The sequence below is a fragment of the Pongo abelii genome, chromosome 11 (genome assembly GCF_028885655.2).
Source record: "Pongo abelii isolate AG06213 chromosome 11, NHGRI_mPonAbe1-v2.0_pri, whole genome shotgun sequence".
Classification (NCBI taxonomy): domain Eukaryota; kingdom Metazoa; phylum Chordata; class Mammalia; order Primates; family Hominidae; genus Pongo; species Pongo abelii.
In genome coordinates this window covers 126,975,799-126,995,008 of record NC_071996.2, presented here as the reverse complement: position 1 = coordinate 126,995,008, position 19,210 = coordinate 126,975,799, and the positions used below count along the sequence as shown (strand labels likewise).

Genomic DNA, 19,210 nt, shown 5'->3' with positions numbered 1-19,210 from the left:
ATTCATAAGAGGTTTAGGAAGGTATTTTTTTGATTTCACTGATGAGCAATCAGGACCCAGAGAGATGAAATACCTTGCAGAAGTTCACGTCTTTTAGGAACTAGAGCTAGCCTGATTATTTTTGCTCCTGAAATTGCTGGACTGCTCTGAATGACCTGAATTTATCTTGGTAAAGACCAGAGATCTCCATTGAAGGTTCTTCCTGATTGGATAAAACCAACCTTGGCTTGAGAGAGTCTCACACTCACTTTGAACTGTGAGTTATAACCTTACAGCTGGCCAGGGCAAAGACCCCCTGGCTCAAGCTGTCTCTGTGCTCAGTGCATTGAACCATTTATGTGAATATCCCAAGGAGTTGCCAGGACTGAACTGGAAGAGTTAAGGTCTTCCCCAAAATGCTCGGTCTTGCCAGAGCAACTGACTCTAAAGGCTGGCTTGTTAGTGACCCTGGGTTCTTGGACCTTCAATGCAACATAAGTTGACATGAGGCCCAAATAATTTTCCCAGACAAGGCTTTATTGGCACTTACACCAGGGCATAAAGGAAGCAGCACGAGACAGAGAGAATTTTCTGGCTGGCTCCCCAGAGGGAGATGAAAAGGCAGTTTTAAAAGGGCTGCAGAGGGAAAGGAGTGGTGTTTGGGTATGCAGAGGCAGGGAACTGTTAGCACTTGGGCAGTTTGATAACATGCTTCTTCATATGCTGCATGTCTCATTTGCATGTTAAGTCTCTACCCCTGGGTGTGATTTTTGGTATGCGATTTTTAGTACTGAAGCTGAGGTTAAGGGTTGGTCATCTCCTGGTCTTGTGCATATGTGGGAGTTAGGGTGGACTCTCTTGAGTAAGAATTATGGTGGAAATTTCTTATTTTAGCTTCTTCAAGTTCCTGTAGTCAGTGGCTATGGCACCGTGCACAAGATTATGATGCAGGGTTTGAATGATCTGATTGGGGTCTCTGCTGGCCAGGAGCCCTTCCCCTCACCAGCTTGCAGTCCTTGGTGAGACATGGTTGGGGGAAAGTCCCATTCTTATTCTGTCTCAGGCTGATAATTAAAAGGAATACCTGTTATGTCACCATGTATCTAGACCTCATTACTAAGATACCATTAGACTGGAAGAGACTAGAAGACAAAGCATTATGCTTTCTCTGTCTTGCTTTTTTCAAATGATTCACTAGTTAGATAATTATTGAATTTAAAGCATTTTTAAATCCTGAAATAAAAAATTTTATCTAAAGCAACAGAAAGCAGATGGTGTACATGAATAAGAGAACCAGCTCAGAGTTATACACAGCTGTATTCTCTTCTCTGCTGCCAGAAGTGGAATTTGATTATGTCCGTGATTCACTTCCAAAATGACACATCCTTAACATCTTAGTGTAACACCAAGCTTTTGGCAGCGATGAAGCTAATCTTTGTCCTGAAAATAATACTGCCTTCTCCTCCTTACTCAGGAAATTAATTCAGTGATGAATTAGACTGCAGTGTTCTTCATTAGCATCAAGATTTTCTTTAATAACTAGGAAAAAGCAGTGAAAATAATAGAAGTGTTTACAAAGATAATCAATAACGTCAGAATGCAATAACTGAGATTCTATCAATATCAGGTTCATTTTGGGGTACAGGTCTAGTGTACTGCTTTAGAGGGTAGCCTCTGGCATCTGACAACTCTGAGTTTAAATTCCTAATTACTGTGTGAGATCAGAAAGTTGTCTCACTTTTCTCCTTTAAAATCAGATAATAGTCCCCAGTGTATGATGTTCCCCTTCCTGTGTCCATGTGTTCTCATTGTTCAATTCCCACCTATGAGTGAGAACATGTGGTGTTTGGTTTTTTGTCCTTGCGATGGTTTGCTGAGAATGATGGTTTCCAGCTTCATCCATGTCCCTACAAAGGACATGAACTCATCATTTTTTATGGCTGCATAGTTTTCCACAGTGTATATGTGCCACATTTTCGGGGGAGGGATAGCATTAGGAGATATATCTAATGCTAAATGATGAGTTAATGGGTGCAGCACACCAACATGGCACATGTATACATATGTAACAAACCTGCATGTTGTGCACATGTACCCTAAAACTTAAAGTATAATAAAAAAAAAAATCAGATAATAGGCCGGGCGCAGTGGCTTATGCCTGTAATCCCAGCACTTTGGGAGGCCGAGGCGGGCAGATCATGAGGTCAGGAGATTGAGACCATCCTGGCTAACATGGTGAAAAACCCCATCTCTACTAAAAAAAATACAAAAAAAGATTAGCCGGGCGTGGTGGCGGGTGCCTGTAGTCCCAGCTACTTGGGAGGCTGAGGCAGAATGGCGTGAACCCGGGAGGCAGAGCTTGCAGTGAGCCAAGATCACGCCACTGCGCTCCAGCCTGGGCAACAGAGTGAGACTCTGTCTCAAAAAAAAAAAAAAAATAGATAATAATATTTATCTTAAATAATTGTTGTGAGGATTAGGTAAGATTATGGAAGTAAATTTCTCACCACAGTACTAGGCATGTAGTGAGCACTTAATAACTGATAGTTGAAAACAAAAACTAATGGACTAAAAGATGGGTATCTTATTGGGCTTTTTTGGTAATCACTTGCATAATTCTGAAGACGTCAAGTGAAACACAAGATATCCAGAATATTGTGGTACTTAGACTTGGAAATTATATTTCTAACATCAGTACATGGTTGACTTTTTGGTACTTTCTATGGTGCTACCAATTAATGTCAGGAAATATAAATAGTAAGCTCAAACAACAATTACTTCTCTTTCCAATCGCTCTCTCTCCTTTTTTTGTATCTCTCTCAATCTTTCCCTGATGACAAGTGGCATTTAATCTACTAGGGCTGCCTGAACAAACTGCACTATCTCTAAGCGCTCAGCAGCTGACAGTTAAATCTAAAAACAGGTGATTAAGCTGCTGGACTTAGAATTTAAAGTATAAATAAGAGTTTATGAGACTTGGATGTTAATAAGGACTCAATCTCATGATTTTCTTTTTAATAAATAAGAGTTTATAAGACTTGGATGTTAATAATGACTCAATCTCATGATTTTCTTTTTAAGGTCACTGTTCATATGGGGATGGAAGGCTGGGATTTTAATGTAATGCTCCATACCAAGATTTTGTGCCCCAATTCTTCCACCATCAGGGACAGTTGTTTCTTGGTACTGGAGGTGGTGTTTCAAATTGTTACCAGGCAGTTAACAAGGAAACCCAGGTGCCTGATGTTTTATTCCAGCCTGTCTGACTCATTGCTCTGTGAGTGGTAAATGTCAGGCAACAAGAGAGCTGGTGACATCTTATGGGAAAGCACAGGTATGGACGTCAGGGACTGATTTATACACTGGGCCTTGCCACTCATGATTTCTTGGACTCCAGTTTTATAATTTCATATCATTGAATAACAGGAAGGAGAGGCTTCTTCCTGAAGAACACTTCTTATCATGAATCAGCCATGTGGCCAAGGTTGAACTTCTTTGCTGGTAAATTGAGACTCTTGACAGGAAAGTTAGGGGAGGGGAATACCTGCACTCTGGGTGTGTGTTGAGGGGATGCCTTCAGTGCCTACCTTATGACAGACACCAAACATCAGTGGGTAGGAATCCTCACATCTCAAGACTTTGGAATTAAGCAGAATTTTCACTGGGGGACAGGGCCCAGATATACCTCCTGAGGTGTCAGAGAAGGTCAGGTGGATGGGTCAATGGGTGAATGGGTCTCCACAACCCTTCCCTCCTTGACAAGCACAGTTCAGTCGCTCTAAGAACACACTAGCATTTCAACCCTGGCTGTTGCCACTACTATCTATTAATGCACTTCATCTGTGTTGGTTCTTGGACTTTCCAAACAATCTGAGATCAACTAACAAGCTGCCTATGAAGGGATTTCCAGGGTAAACAAGAAAAGCTATTTGTACTTCATTAGTTACCTTTACTGGTATGAATAACCATATGGCCTTCTTGAGAGTTTCTGCCTCTGACCTAGAGATTTGTGTCCATTCTACTATTTTATCTGCCTGTACTAAACCAAAAGTGAGATCAAGCCAGATATTGGCAGATAGATTTGAAGAACCACCTCCCATTTCTAATGATAACACCTCCTGTTGGATCTGGAAAGAACGTCTCTTTATTTCCATCATCTGGGCCTCTTTTATATTCTAAGTCAGTAAACTAAATATACTTCACCAAAATGGGCTGAAAGAAATGACAGCAGCACAGAAGCTACGAAGTCCCAGCATGTCCTGAGAGGGCATATGTTCAAATTAGCCATCTTTTACAGATGAGGGACCTGAGGCTCAGATCATCATGGCTAAGCATATTCCTACAATGCACTTAGTTATAACTTCTTATTAAAAAAAAAACCCAACAGCTATGTTGGAATAGTTAAAGAAAAGTCACAACTTGTGAAAATACTACGGATAGAATATATGATCATCACAACAACTCAGTGAGATTATTTTCACTATTTTATAGTTAAGGATTGGATTCCAATCTTGGCTCTCATACTTATGCACCCTGAGTGGTTGTTCAAATCACTAATTTCTCTGGGATTCAGCATGAGGAGGTTAGACCATATTATATCTAAAGTTTCTCCCTGGGCTAAAATCATATGATTTGAGAGTATCATATAGCATAATGTCTGTGAAAAGCATTGTGAATTATAAAGCAATATTCAAATATTGGTTGGCGTTATTATCTCTCCACATTCCCATCACAATGTGACCTCAAATGCCTTCAATAGAACATCATTTGTCTGAGTTTAAATTTGGGGCACAAGCAGGGAATTAGATTATTCAGCAGAAATAATGAACCTGAAAATACCCTTATTGAGTGAGGAAAGATACATTTTCACAGTGTAGTTGGGACAAAACAATACTAGTGTTTATTTTTTTTTTCTTTTATTATTATTATTATTATTATACTTTAGGTTTTATGGTACATGTGCGCAATGTGCAGGTAAGTTACATATGTATACTAGTGTTTATTTTTATAGATAATTCATTTGCTGAGCGATCCTATAGAAACGTTTCGATATATTTTATTCTCCATTGGCTATGATGGCATAAGATCTGACTACATAATTTTATTCTCAGAAATGGAACCAGATATCTGAATACTAAAATGAAATGGAGAAGAAATAAATAAAGCTGAAATATAAATTGATTGGTCAAAAATTCTTTATTTTAAAATAATTTCACCTGTAAGTGGAATTAGAGTAATCGTTGATTTACTTACTGTGAAATTAAAAATATACTATGATATATTCTACTTACATTTGTAAAGTAATACAACTCAGATGATACCTATTTAAGCTGTTGGTTGGATAATCTGTATTGAGAAAGCTGGACATGGTTTGCTTTTGCTGGCTTTTTGCTAATGCAAACCTTAGGGCGGCTCATGGGAAGTAGCCTGACAATAGCATAGTTGTGGAAACTTGTTCAGCTTTGAAACAAGTCTGTGATCTTTGCTTCAATATGGAATGCACTGGTTCTGAGAGATATGTTTAATCCCTTTTTCAAAAGAATATGTGGATGGTTCAACTCATGTTCCCTGTATAAGGATCCTGATTTAAATACAGCTACAGAAGCACTATGAATTCTTTCTGAGATGAGAAGGGATATAAACAAACCCAAAGACCAAGGAATACATAGTTTTGTTGATTTTTACACTTTACATATGGTTTCCATTCCTTGCTTCAAAATACATTCGCTGAAATTATGAATGCACTCTAGTGTGGAAACGTTGATTGAATTCCATGTTAGTTTAGAGTAGCAAGCCAATCAGGAAGTAGCATTATGGAGACTATTAATAACCTCAAATAGTGAGTCAAATTTGGCCCACAATAGTAAGTCCTTAGAAAGTTAAATGCTGACGGAACCAGTGGAAATAAACAGCCATCTTCCTCTGATTAGTAGATGCTAAGAAAACAAAAGGCAGTGCTGACAAAAATAGTAATTATATTAATTATGTTGGGGCTCACATCCTTTATCCAGATGAATTTTGTTGGCCAAACTATACCTTCTTAAGGAATTGCAACATGAAGTAAAGACAAGATATGAGTCATAGTCCTGCGTGGTGTTGAAGAAACTGGCTTTTAAGTCATGATTCATGAGGACTTTACCTTTGGGAACTAAGAAGTCTTTCTTCTTATCTAAAAGTTAAAGAAAAAGAAACTTTGATTCTTAATTGTTGTGATCCCATGGAACAACAAAACAAGTGCTTTCACGTTATTTTGATCATTTATATTTTGAATTATATTAAATACATGATTAAACTTCACATTCTATTTGTTTTAAATCTAAATCTATTTGTTTTAAATCTAAGTGTCTAGTAGCTCTGGCCTTGAGCTAGAAATTAGAAGTCCAGAAAGTCTCATTTATTTGATTTTTAAATTAACTGCCTTTGCTAAAAAACCTGGGATAGAAGCACTAAGGCATCATTAAATATAAAAAATATTTAGGCAAAGAGATGACAGTAGTAATACAAACAAGAAACCAGGGCAGTTGAAAAACAGCCCTCAGATAATGGTGCCTCATTAGTATATTGGAACAGTCAGGATTTTAAATAATGGTCTAAAACAGTAACTGCGCCACTTGATTGAGACTGGGGTGAGGGTTATAAAGACAAGGTCCTACCACAAGAAAAACATTTTTGAGGCAAAAACTTTGTCTCTATTTCTTTGTGTTATAGACAAAAAATAACAGATGGCAGAGTGCCACAACAAATCTCAACTGTGGAGAAGATAGTAGAGAAAAATCTGATCTCTGAGGTTGCCAGGATTGCAATTACAGTAGCTCTTAAATAAATCCAAAAAAGCACTGCATGTGTGGAGAGAATATTTGGCGTTCTTTGGTTGAATACCCAACATCTAATTTCAATAGTACTTCAGTTTCTTTCAAGGGTGTTACCTTTCCCTTATTCTGCATTTTTTGTGCATGTACAAGGTTAATTCCTTCTGCATGCCTCCATTTATAGAGCTGAGAGGTCCACAACATTTTTCACTTCATTCTGACATTTCAATGGAATAAACTTATGACCTAACCTAGACTGACTGGGGCCTTTCTTTTAGGACTTTGAAACTTGAAAGTGTGAAGCAAGGGTGGAAGAAGAAATAGCTGAATAGAATTCTTTATGGTGGCAAGTATGGAGTAATAACCATATACACTTTGGTATGAGACAATTGTATGCTTCTCGGTCTTAGCCTTCTGATGTTCCTTTACTATCTGGTTCTCCTACTTCCATCAATTTTGTGAGACCCTGAATTCTTTCCAATAACTTCCCTTTTGCTTAAGTGTCCATTTCTGTTACTTCCACTGTGGAACCACAGCTGTTCCACCATGGATGTTAAATACAGCCAGACTGCAGGAATAAATCTCTTCAATGAGCTCTAAGTTTCCCTGCAGAGTGGGGGTTATTTGAAAGCTCATGGAGATATTTTAAGAGTGAAGGCACTTTGAAAGGAGATGCATAATATTAGTATTCATATACCTTAGATGTCTGATAATAATTCTTCCCAGGGATCAATGGCTCCTGGAAAATATAAGACCTACTGAAATGCTACATAACCTAGACCTTGCAGGGTTGATAATAGAAACCACTTTTGTACCCACAGAAGAAAACTCATAACTGTATGCAGAAGCACACTGTGGTCTTGCTTTTATTATTAAATAGGAAATCTTACTGATCCTTGTTCATAGCATTTATGTGGTTAAATATCTACATAAAAGTAGTTAGCAAAATATAATGAATTAGTAACATACATTCAAAGTTGGAAGAGACTAGAAATCATGCAGTCCATTTCATTTCCTGATGCTCAGATCGCTTCTATAACACACCCTGAACAGCTGTGTTGTTGAAATCCCCTCTATAACACACCCTGAACAGCTGTGTTGTTGAGTGAACCCCTTTAGTTATTGAGTGTTCACTACCTCGCTAGGCAGCCTACTCTGTTGCTGAATAACTATGCTTATTTACAATATTTTTCTTGACTTTGCACCCAAATATATTTTTCTTTAAATTGTATGTTTTTAGTAATCACAAAATTGGTCCCTGGTGATACAAAGAATAAATTTACTTCAAATATTTGCTTATAATTTCTTAAATTCTTTTTCTTTCTATATCTGTACCGCTAATTAAAGATGAAAAATGAGGCAATACAGATGATATGATCTTTTATACAGAAAATCCTAAAGAAGCCACCAAAAATAACTGATGGTAGGAAACGAGTTCAGCAAAGTTGCAGGATACAAAGTCAACATACAAAAATTAATTGTATTTCCATACAATATAAATGAACAATTTGAAAACGAAGTTAAGAAAACAATTTCATTTACAGCAGCATTGAAAGGAATAAAGTACTAAGGACAGATTTAAAGAAGGGCAAATCTTATACATTGAAAATTAAAAATATTGTTGACAGAAAAAAGAATATCTAAATATCTCTATGTAGTCTTCTGACACCTCATTTTCATGAATCAAAAGATTTAATGTTATTAAGATGACAATATGCCCCAAATTGAGCCACAGATTTAACAAAATCCTTATTAAAATAACATCTAGCTCTTTGCAGAACTTGTTGATCTAATCCTGAAATTTATTTGAAAATGCTAGGAACCCAGGATAGTCAAAACAGTCTTGAAAAAGAACAAAGTTGGAAGACGCACAGTTCCTGATATAAAAACCTACTACAAACCTGCAGTAATCAAGACAGCGTGTTATTGGCATAAGAATAGACTAATAGATTAATGTAATAAAATTGGAAGTCCAGAAATAAATCTTTACATTTATGGCCAATCAATTTTCAACAAGAGTGCCAAGAGAATTCAACAGAGGAAAAGAACAGTCTTTTTAATGAGCAGTGGTGGTGCAAATGGATATTTACATACAAAAGAATAAAGCTGGACCACTGTCTCACACCACATACAAAAATTACAAAAAAAAAAAACCCTCAAAAAACGGTCCTACACCTAAATGTAATTTATTTATTTATTTATTTTTATTTTTAATTTTTTTAGTTGGAGTCTCACTCTGTCGCTCAGGCTGCAGTGCAGTGGCGCGATCTCGGCTCAATGCAACCTCCGCCCCAGGTTCAAGTGATTCTCCTGCCTCAGCCTCTCGAGTAGCTGGGACTACAGGCATGTGCCACACTGCCCGGCTAATTTTTTGTAGTTTTAGCAGAGACAGGGTTTCACTGTGTTAGCCGGGATGGTCTCTATATTCTGACCTCTTGATCTGCCCACCTCTGCCTCCCAAAGTGCTGGGATTACAGGCATGAGCCACTGCGCCCAGCCCTAAATGTAAAATTTAAAATTATAGCAATGACTCACGCCTGTAATCCTAGCAGTTTGGGAGGCTATGGCGGGTGTACGGCTTGAGCCCAGGAGTTTGAGACCAGCCTGGGCAGAATGGTGAAACCCCGTCTCTACAGAAAAACAAAAATTACCCGGGCATGGTGGCGCACACCGGTAGTCCCAGCTACTCAGGAGGCTGAGGTGGGAGGATTGCTTGAGGCCGGAACGTGGAGGTTGCAATGAGCCAAGATGGTGCTACTGTACTCCAGGCTGTGCGACAGAGCCAGATACTGTCTCAAAAAAAAAAAATTAATAAAATAAAAATTAAAAAAATTTTAAAATTATAAAGGTCTAAGGAGAAACATTGGATTAAATCTTTATGATCTTAGGTTGGGTAATGGTTACTTAGATATGACACCAAAAGCATGTGTGAAAAAAGTGAAAATAGATACACTGGACTTCAAATTTAAACACTTTTTTTTTGCTGTAAATGATAGTATCAAGAAAATGAAAGGTCAAGTATAGAAGGAAAGGAAATATAAGAGACTTATATTCACAGTATATAAAGAACTCTTAGAACTCAAAAATGAAAACACAAATAACCAAATTTCAAAAATGGGAAAAGCATTTGAATAGCCATTCCTCCACAGAAGATATACAAATGGCCAATAAGCACATGAAAAGTGCTCACTAGCCTTTAGGGTAATGTGAATCAAAACCACAAGATACCACCTTACATCCACCAAGATGGTTATAGTCAAACAGTATCAAGCATTAGAGAGAATGTGGAGAAACTGCAACCCTCATGTATTGCTTGTGGGAGTATAAATTATTGCAACATTTTTGGAAAACTATTTAGCAGGTCCTCAAAATGTTAAACATGGGGATATCATATGACTCAACAATTTCATTCTTAGGTGTATATCCAAGCTAAATAACAAAACATATGTCCACACAACAATGTGTACATGAATATTCATAGCAATATTATTCATAACAGACAAGAAGTGAAAACAATCCAGTGCTTATCCACCGATGAATAGATAAATAAAATGTTATGTTCACATAATGAAATATTATTTGTCCACAAAAAAGAATGAAAATATTTGTACACTTGTGTTCAGAGCAGCATTATTTATAATGGCCAAACAACAAGCCAAATGCCCATCAAGAGATGAATGGATAAACATAATGTGGTATGTACATTTAGTGACATATTATTCAGCTTTTAAAAGCAATGAAATTCTGATAAATGCTACAACATAGATGAACCTTGGAAACCATGTGCTGAATGAAAGAAGCCAGACACAAAAGACCACATATTATATCATTCCATTTATATGAAATGTTCAGAATAGCTAAATCTATGGATACAGAAACAAAGTTAGTGGTTTCTTGGGGGAGCTGGGGGAAATGGGGAGTGGCTGCTAATCAGTGTGGGGTTTCTTTCAGGGGTGATTAAAAATATATCAAAATTTTTGATATATTAAAAATATATCAAAAAGCATTGACTTGTACACTTTTAATGGGTGATTTTGAAGGTATGTGAATTATATCTCAATGAGGCAATTTAAAGTAAGTTAAAACAACAAACAAACAAAAAATGGGCAAGACCAAGTATAAATCTTTTGACAGTTTAGATATTCCTTTTCTGTTATTCTCCATCTCCATCACCCTGTGTGATTTTTTTTGCAGCAGCATTCAAAAATTTTGTAATTCTACCATTTGCTTCCTTATTATTGCCTGCTTTGTTTACTAGCTTTTGAGTTTCTTGAGGACAGGGATTATTTCTAGCTTGTTTACCACTCTATCCTCAGCACTTAATATAGTGCCAGACCCATAGATATCCAATAAACGTTTGTTATTGTTGGTGGGCAAGCTGAAAGTCACTTCTAAGCTGAAACTAATACGTTAGGTAACTCATGCGGTAATGTCCAAATGGTTAAGTATTCATTGAGTAATCTAAGCTGCTCTATATTGCTCATGAAAATATTTTGAGACCACATCAACGGTCACGTAGAAATCTAATACTTAATATCCATGGTATTGCACTGGAACTTTAACAAAATGGAATTAGTTGAGTTGGCGTAATGTTCTTGATGAACCTGAAACAGCACAGGAGTTTCACATGATGGAGATGAGTTTATCAAGAGTTCAAGAAGCTCAAGGACCACGTATCAGCAAAAAGCTTTACACGTAATCCTCGTGCCAATGATTCCCAAAACATTGATATTCCTATAATAATAATATTACAGCATTCTTCAGTTTACAAAGATCTTTCACACGTATTTTCATTTGGCTAATAGCCGAGCAAATATAAGGCCATCCCAAAATCTAGACAATAGCCTGGGGTCCTCCTGCTAGTAAAGATTCTAGTGACCTAATCACCATGTATAAAAAAGGACAATGCTATCAGATGTCAGTAATAGGAACCCTGGAGTCACTGACCGTCTTTTAAATTCTTCAGGGACACTTACAAATCCTGCAGGGAAACTCCATGCTTCATACATCCAGAATTTTGCTCTCTGTTATCTTACTTTCTGGCTTCTCTGCATGGTATCCTTTAATAGATATCACCTATCCACGATCCCCCTCTCTCAAAATATTTTCTTAGGATCCATGGGCTAATCACTATTCCCTGCTAACAAAGCTATCACCAGGTAGTTTCCTTATCATCTCCACTTTCCTAAAGTCCATGGTGGACTCATCATTGTTGTGATGACCATTTCCTAGTGGTGGGAACTTTGATCTTTCTATTTGGGTCTTTTAAAAAAACATCTAAAGATATATGTGGTCTTATTTCCTAGTTAAACAGTGATTATCTTTGATCCAAATCAGTCATTACAATTTTTTTCTTTATACTAAATGTTAATATTGATAATTACTAAGAAAAGAGAAAAGAGGATTGGAAATAGGAAGTAAATGAATACTGGAACAAAGATAAAATTTTTCTTTGCTGTCTTATTGGGAGAAGGCCAAAATGAAGCCAACATTGCTTTATATTCCTGCCTCCTAATAAAGAGGAATTTTTGCTTTCTGCTTTGGGGACTAATTATTTAATTTTTAAGCATGTCATTGCTTTCATAATAGGTACAAACATTAAAATATTGCCATTTAGAATAAGTAAGTGAAAATGATTACTTGACCCTAACCTTTAAATGGGACAGAACAAATATTTCTCACTCTCAAGACCATTTGATTGACTTGGTAAATGTTTCCTAAGCCTGTGGCTTAACAAGAACAGATTTTATTTTTTTAAATAAAGAACTTCACAGAAACCTACAAGATTTATCTAAGTATTCTCTTCCGTATAAGTAAATGCCCAAGCTCTATAACTGAAACAGATTTATTGCCCCTCCCTCAAAATTATTTTAAAAATTAAAGAAGTGCTTTGAATCCCATGGGAAGGGAAGGCAGGGGATCAGATTTGAATTTCTTCACCAGTTGCCCTTTAGATGGTCATTACTTGCTTGTGTTTTGGAGGAAAAATGTAAGATGAGTTAGAATGATTTCTCCTTGATCATGAACTTAAGACAGTATAAAAAAAAAACCCTTTAATTTAACCTAGATTTTCTTCCCCAAACACACAAAAATCAAGTTACTTTCCCTTTATAGAATGACTGTTACATGAACAGGAATCAATGAAAGCTCCTGCTGAACAGAATTATTTGTTGGGTAGAATCTGCTGTTAAAAAATTCAACAAAGCAATGTTCTTTGCATCATTCCTTTAGATGTGAAAATTGCTTTGTTGTATAGAATGCTTCTCTGCAATGGTTTTTGACTCTATTAGCACTTCAAGATTCTATTATTCAGTATGTTGTTTCATAGTATTAATATCTCTTCCTTCCTAGAGAAAATGTTAACAAGGTTGAAATTACTGTAAGCTGATATGTGACTTCCAATATTTCAAGGGACCTGATAATTTTAGGGCTTGATTTTGGTGCATTACTATTTCTTCTCTTGGCTTGATTATTGTACAGTACTTTGGATATTGTTCAGTCTTTTCTTTCATAGTAAATAAAATGATTTAAACTGTGGAAATGAATACCGGATTTGGCATTAAATGAAGAGAAGTTGAACACTACCTCTGGCACTTACTAATTGTCTGAGCTTGAAAAATCCACTGAAATTCTCTGTATTCTGATTTCCTCAAGCAGAATATGGAGAGGGATTGTAGTCCCTGAAATGCAATAATGCAAGTGAAATGTCTAGAAACTAGAAAGCACAAACAAGTATTATGTAGCTTTATTACTGTGAACTAGTTAACCTCCAAAGGTTCATTTTTCAGTTAGTTATTTATTATCAGCAGAACTGTTATTTATTAATATTTATTATTTTATTGAAAATGTACTATACGGAAGAGATTCTCAAATTTATTCAGATGGTGGCGCACATGAATGGCATGGTGCTCTTCACAGAACACCATGAAATACTGACATATTTAATTTCATCATGGGAAGTAGTAACATTCAACTAATCAAAAATATGCATTAAGCCTATGGATATAATGTCAAATCATAACCAAGAGCACACATGTCCATGAAAATAGTTTTTCCATTTATATCATAGATTCTTTGTTCATTCATCATTGGTAATTTTTCTGTCATCTGTTAGGCTTACTTGCAGATAAGAAGCAATGGTTGGCAAAGATTTAAGAAATATTAATGAGGGAAATTCTATTTTTTTCCCCTTTTTCCTTTTTTTGTAGAGATAGAGTCTCACTATGTTGCCCAGACTGGTCTCAAACCCTTAGGCTCAAGCGAACCTTCCACCTTGGCCTCTCAAAGTGCTGGGATTACAGGGATGAACCACCATACCTGGCCCAGAAATTTTTAAATTGATAATATATTCCAAGAGTATAGATTCAACTCCTCTCTCCCTCAACTCTTCACTATAATTGAGACAGGACTAACTCATGAATCTTCAGAGTTGTGTGGGAGCAGAGATTGAAGACCACCATCATAAAGAATGATTGTGTACCCAGGCCAGCCCACAGACATCTAATTAATCCATAATGTGGCCGTTCTAAAGATTAGCTATTTATCTATTGAGACAGAGGTAGAGATAGGGACAGAAATAAAACTGGGGCTTGTGGGACAAATGTTCTAGACTCTGCCCAAATCTCTTTTGAGACTATATTTTTGCAACTACAGACTGCATAGACATAATAAATACCCAATACATGTGTGTTGGATAAATTAATGAAAGTATAAAGGAATAAAATGGGATTAGGGCCAGGAACATGACTTTACAGAAGGGAGAGAAAATTAGGGATAGTGGATAAATTAGTAAAAATGTATTCTGATGTAGGTATAAAACCCTTCCCATGTCTTTTGTGCTTTATCTACATTTTCATGCTCACTCTTTATGCAGGAGAGGAGGATTTCAATGAATAAATACAGGGTTCATTGGTAGAGACAGTGTACTTTGAAAAAGTGAGGGGCCACGTGAGAGAGGAAAGAACTGAGTGGATGCCCCTGGAGGGAGGCTCTCTTACATGCCCACTGAGAAGAAGATGGGGATGACTGGTATAGCTGGGATGCATGGGAGATTGTGAGGTTGGACCAGCCCTGGTCTCCTGCTCTTTCAATAGCAGTGAGAAAGCATGAAAGCAAGTGTCCAGGGCCTCTCACAGCATATGAAGCTAAACAAGCCCTGATGTGGTTTGGATCTCTGTCCCCACTCAAATCTTATGTTTAATTTAATCCTCATTGTTGGATGTGGGGCTTGGTGGGAGGTGATTCGATCCTGGGGTGCGGTTTCTCATGGTTTAACACCATCCCCTTTGGTGCTGTCATCAGGATAGTGAGTTCTCCCGGGATCTGGTTGTTTAAAGGTGTGTGGCACTTCCCCGCTTTCTCTCTGTCCTGTTCTGGCTATGTAAGGCAAGCCTGCTTCCTCTTCACCTTCTGCCAGGATTGTAAGTTTCCTGAGGCCTCCTCAGAAGTTGAGCAGATGCCAGCACCATGCTTCCTGTACAACCTGCAGAACAATGAACCAATTAAATCTCTTTTCTTTACAAATCACGTAGTCTCAGGTATTTCTTTATAGCAGTGTGAGAACAGACTAATACAAGCCCCAATAGCCTTTTGTGCCCTAATGTGACTCACCAACCTCTTTGTTTGTTTGTTTTTTTCTCCATCTGGCAACAAGAACTTGGCAAGCCCACAGATCCCATGAATCTTTTGGTTCTGAAGTATAGAAATGCTTTGGCTCCTTGAGGCCATACCAATAGGGGCTGGCTAACAAAGGTGGCAGTAACAGCACAGGTCATTTATAAACTCAGTGTTTTTAGATTAGAAAAATGCTGTTTTTGAAATGTCGATGAAGGTAAGTTCTAATCATCTTTATGGGTGCTTTTAGGATTAAAGAAAAGCAGCTTATAGATTCTTCCTTTACAAAATAATGAAAAACACTGAGGCTGAAAGCCCTAAGAAAGCTTTTATTGTTGCTTATGTTAGAAAGAAATAGTCTTACTACTCCAGCGAAGACTTGTTTAATGTAAAAATTGCACTGTTTCTCTTCTTCTCTCTTTCCCTATTATCTTACCTAACCTTATCTACATAATCTCAGAAATGTATACTATTGCCTAAAATCTGTTGGCTATTTGGCCAAATAGTTCTCTGAACTAGAAGAGTCAGGCTTAAAAACATGCCCTTGATTTAGGAAAATTTGATAATCTGTCTTGCATCTTCTACTGACACATGCTGATTAATTACTAAATCAGAAGTGAGAAGTTAAATTGTTTTCCTTGGAAACGTCTCTGTTTCTATGGCTTGTGCATGAAATTTTCATCAGGCTTTTACCTTCTTCTCCTCCTGACCATAATGCGTCATGTCATAAAGCACCTTATGCTCACTCAAAGGTCACCAAACTCGGGGTCAGGGGACTGAATTCTGATACAGACATGACCCCATTGGATAAGTAACTCTACTTCTGTGGACTTTTATTTCCTCATCTTTAAAATAAGAGAATGAGATGTAGGGAATACTGTCATACACTGAGCCAGAACTATGCTCCATCTTCCGTAGGCACCAGGGTCTTGGACCTGGCAGAGCTCAGCTACCCTCCTCTCTATTGTACTTAGAGGCTGATGTGTATGTATAGATGCCCTAATTTCCCTAAAGAATTGGCAATGCATGTGTTATTCATGAATGTCTCTAATTAATAAAGACAGTAGGGATTTTCACGCTCAGTGCAAGATGGCTCATTATGCTGGCAAAGTCAAATTTGCCAAAAAAACAAAAACATAAACAGCTTCCCTCAGGTAATGCTGAAAGAAGGACAAAAAAATAAAGATAGCAACTTAGTTATGGGCAAATATACCTCATGGAAATTGTGAGGACAGAGTGGCATCATAGCCATGACACGGTGTTCTGATGAAAGATAAATGGTCTGATGTGTTGCCCCCAGCCCCTCTCAACCTATTTAGGGGCACTCAGGAGGGTGGCTGGCTCCCATGATTATCTGCATATCCATGATTATCTGGAAACCAAAGGAAATTAAGAAAAGCAGACTTTCTTTTTTTGAGATGGAGTCTTGCTGTGTCACCCAGGCTGGAGTGCAATGGCGCAATCTCAGCTCACTGCAACTTCCGCCTCCCAGGTTCAAGTGATTCTCCTGCCTCAGCCTCCTGAGTAGCTGGGATTACAGGCGCCCGCCACCATGCCCAGCTAGTTTTTGTATTTTTTTGTAGAGACAGGGTTTCACCATATTGGTCAGGCTGATCTCGAATTCCTGACCTCAGGTGATCCACTCGCCTTGGCCGCCCAAAGTGCTGAGATTACAGGCACGAGCCACGGTGCCTGGCCCAAAAACAGATTTTAAAATGTGAACTTGACATAGCAAGAAGCTAAATGTTCAAGATTGAATTATTGTTTGAAATTCTTTATGCCCTCTCTGCATCCAAATTCTATATCTATGTGCATTGCAGTATGGCTGCAGAACCACCCACTAATGTGGTTGAAATCTGTTTTCCCACCCAATGATGCTGGACTGGATTTTGTGACTTACTTTAGCTAACACAGTGTAAGTGGAAGTGGCAGTGCCAGGCTGAGACCTGCATTCTGTGATTTGTCACCAGGACATACCCTGCATTGCTGCTGTTTCGATGAGAATGAGGAGTCACGTTGAGCAGACGTGAACCCAGCCCAGAGCTTTCAATCAAGCCCAGGTGACCTGAAGCCCAATGTAGCGCCCTTCTATTCATCCTATAGACTCATGTATTCAAAAAATACTTATTGATCACTTACTATGTGCCAGATACTGCTCTGGTCACTTGGGATACAAAAGATATAACATTTCTTTTTTGTAATAAAGTCTGTCTTTATGTAACATGCATAAGCCCTACATTTTGTTGTATGTTGTTATCTAGCCTCATTTTGGCCATAGCTGACCAAAATCCTTAGACAGGTGTACTTAATGTGTTATGAGATGAGAATGGTCACTAAATTGGATAGTAAGTCTAGTAAGTCTATCCATTTTCCCTTTCCTTCTCTCTTTCTGTCTCTTTGAGCCCTTTCCTTCCTCCTTCATTCATCTTTTCTCTCCCTCCTTCCCTTTCTTCCACAAATATTTATTTAAAGTCTACTATGTGTCTAAAAGTGTTTTGGTGCCAAGAAAGGGGACCAACACAATCCTATCCTTATGAAACCTGGTGGTTAGGATGAGTGTTTTAAAGAAGTGCAGTGTGACAGCCATATCCCGAGGAGGTTAACCTAGGCTGGAGTGTCAAGGAGGATTTCCCAGAGGACAGGAGAATTCAAGATGGAAACGCTGAGTAACCTGTGTGGACTGAGGAGTGGAGGGCTGAGAGAGGGTGGGAGAGGAACTTTCCAAGTGTGCACAAAGAATTGAAGACAGGGAAATGTAAGCTTTAAAAACAAACAAAACAAAACAAAACAAACATCATTCTTATCAACCCCAACAAAAACAGTAGAGTGTAAGGCAGAGATTGAGCAAAAGTGATGCGAGAGGGAAGATGATGCTGGTGGTCATTATGACTTACCTAGGAATAAAACTTAAGTCGTTATAATTAGTAATCATTGAGAATAAATTTAACCCAAGAGTCATATAACTATTTTAGGAGAATGAGAGATAACAGGAGAACTAGGAAGAGGGCCACTTCCCATTTTCTTCTAAGAGACAATTTAATAGATAACATATAAAACTGGAAAAATAGCTGTGTGATTGTGTTATTTGAAAGTTTTGAGATATAGATTTAAAAAGAATAGCTAAAGGAGATGATAGTGAATGTCAACAAAGAGGAGTGGGGAAAAAAAGAGGTGATTTTTTTTCCTCAGCCATAAACCTGGTATAATTTAACTTTAGAAACGATGTGCATGTTTTATTTTTACTTTAAAAAATAATGCTTAAAAAAGCAAAGACAAATGCAGTGGTATGCACAATTTTCTTTTACTGGAATATTCTGGAGAAGCACAAATCAGTAACTTAATCTGACAATCTGGGTTTCAATCACTAAATTATTCAGTGCAGGAAATAGCTTCTCTTTCAGAAGGGCAAGCATGGTAACCAGTGAGCTGGAGTCCTCCTGCAAAATCGTCACAAAACTTGCCAGAGGGCTCATGAACATCTGCCAGTCAAACCCTGGAAGTGTGGTCCTCTTCCCTGGCCAGCCCTCATCTCTTCTTACTTGCCTTTTGACCCCGACACATGGGAATTTAGTCCAATTCTTCCCTCACTGCTGCCACCTACTTCTCCAGATCAGCAGCCCCCACTGCCCTGTGGCTGCTAGAACGATGGAAAACCTTTCCAGCTTCTGGCCTCCCTGCTGTTTCTGAAGTAAGCAAGCAACCTCTTTTGGCGTCTTGGACTTTTTATATCTCCCTTCTTCAGATAGCAGATGGGGAGTGACAAAAATAACCAACGTTAGGGAAATGACTGGGCTCTAAGCATCTCTCAG

General features: G+C 37.8%; 1 long non-coding RNA gene across 1 annotated transcript in view; it reads right to left on the bottom strand.

Annotated features, from left to right (window-relative positions):
- Positions 1–498: 498 nt before the first annotated feature.
- LOC134759564 (uncharacterized) overlaps positions 499–19,210 on the bottom strand; it is a 42,595-nt gene continuing 23,883 nt past the window's right edge. The window contains exons 4-5 of the long non-coding RNA XR_010135919.1: positions 13,387–13,468; positions 499–1,518 (exon numbers count right to left, since the gene is read on the bottom strand). This is a non-coding gene — a long non-coding RNA (uncharacterized LOC134759564). The remainder of the gene's footprint in view (positions 1,519–13,386; positions 13,469–19,210) is intronic.